We start from the raw sequence: 2,149 nt of genomic DNA on the forward strand, positions 1-2,149 counted from the left end.
TGTGCCTCACCCAGCCCCACAGACCTTCAGGCACGGCTTTCTTAGGAGGCCAGAAGCACATCTCGTATGGAGAAGAAGGAAAAGACAACAGAAATCCTGCACGTCACCAAGTACAAATCCTAAACACACCCAGGCACGTGCGAATTCAGACTGCAGTGAAGGCAATCCCGAATCCCCTTTACCTTCACCACCCCGTGAAGAACGTGCAAGTGAAACAAAGCTCCCTCACGAGAGGACGGAACGGCTGGGCCCAGGGCAGCGTGCCAACGTGACCGCATCCTCCGCTCCGTCTCCGAGCGCTGGCCCAGCTCACCTCCTCTCCTGCAGCGCACCCAGCCAGCCCGCCGGCTTACTGCTCCCTGCCAGCCTGGGGCACACCGGCTGCGCCACGCCGCTGACAGCCACGCGGCACACCAAGGCCTCGCGCTCGTCTTCCTACTTGGAAGTTGGAATCATTGCTGAAATATGGGGAAAAATCCCACTCCCTGCAAGCTCCTGCCTGCTTTCTGTCTTCACGGACTCACTGCACGGTGGGGTTGGAAGGGACCTTCCGAGATCATCCAGCCCAACCCCCTGCCCGAGCAGGTCACCCACAGAAGGTCAGACAGGAACACATCCAGGTGGGTCTGGACTATCTCCGGAGCAGCAGAATCCACACACTCTCTCTCTGGGCAGCCTGTTCCATGCTCTGGCACCCTCAGAGTAAAGGAGTTTTCCCCATGTTGAGGGAATTTCCTGTGCTCCAGTTTGTGCCCATTGCTCCTTGTCACTGGGCACCACGGAGAAGAGTCTGACCTCACCCTCTCGATACCCACGTCCTTCAGGTATTTACAAGCATGGATGAGATGCCCTCTGAGTCTTCCCTGGGCTAAACAGCCCCAGCTCTCATAAGAGAGGTGCTCCATTCCCCTGATCCTCCTCGTACCCTCCGCTGTGCTCTCCAGCAGTTCCCTAGGGAACTACTTCCAAGGAATGAAGCAGCAGCAAGCTCCAAGCCATCTGCCAGCAGCAGCCCTGCACGCGAGGGTACGCGCCTCAGCCCAGCGAAGGGAGAGCCCGCGGGCTCCAGCCACAGCCCAGCGAAGGCAGGCAGCCACCCCCTCCCACAACAGCCCCCGCGCTGCCTGGGAGTTAGTTCCATCCTCTGCTCACGCTGCTTCTGGTCCTCTCTGCCACTGGAGCTGCACGCAGAGCGGTCTCCGGGAAGGCAGCGAAGCACCGCTCCCCACCTCTGAAAAGCCACTCGCACCGCCAGCACACACAGTTTTACTCTGCGAGGCACCGGCTCCGCAACTCCGCTCTTCGGGCCTGGTGCCACGCTCGTCTCCGGCCCAGCTCGCTGACACCTTCCCTCCACACGGCCTGGCATCACCCAATGGCCAACGCTTCGCTCTGGCTTGGGTCAGGCACCCGAGACAACAGAAGTCCATTTCCGCACTCTCCGTACCATTTCTCACGCCGTCTATTCCCAATCTGGCAACCACCCCCCGGCCAGAGGGCTCTGGCTGGGCACTGCAGACACATCGGTACCTCAGCTCAGCTGCATACAGCCAAATTAGACACCTACTATCGAAGAAAGGGTTTTTTTTTTAAAAAAAAAAGTCAATAAAAAGCACTCTTTCATCATTCATCTGACCACAGACCTCCACCTCCAACACACGGCACCATCAGAGCGCATTTTCTCACTCTTCAAGTCTCCAGCTAAATTCCCACATGGGGCTTCCCAGCAAACCTTCCTCCAACTTCCAGAGACAACCAGCACCAGTCAACAACCAAACCTTTCCGCGCTCCTGAAAGCCTCCCAGGAAGGCAAACCAACTGGTTTGCCCCAGTCAGCTTCCACCTCCCCAGCAAAAACATCCCACTCTGCTCTTCCAGCGCCGGGGGCACAGGCCGACCGCGGCATCGCGGCGCTCGGTGCCCGTTCGAGCGCACCCCGAGCCTGTCGAAGGCGAACAGGGGTAGGGAAGGAAGGCAACGTGGCCCCCGTGATGACTTGGGAGAAGAAGCAGGTTAGCAATGCTGGAAGTGTCAGCGTTAGGCGTATGTCCTGCGTTTATTAAAACAAGAGGCGTGGCTACGCAAACCAAACCCCACGGACCAAGAGTCATTGCAGGGGAGAGCGGTCTCGACTCCTCAAACGCCACGT

This window comes from Eurypyga helias, unplaced genomic scaffold (genome assembly GCF_000690775.1).
Source record: "Eurypyga helias isolate BGI_N326 unplaced genomic scaffold, ASM69077v1 scaffold22182, whole genome shotgun sequence".
Classification (NCBI taxonomy): domain Eukaryota; kingdom Metazoa; phylum Chordata; class Aves; order Eurypygiformes; family Eurypygidae; genus Eurypyga; species Eurypyga helias.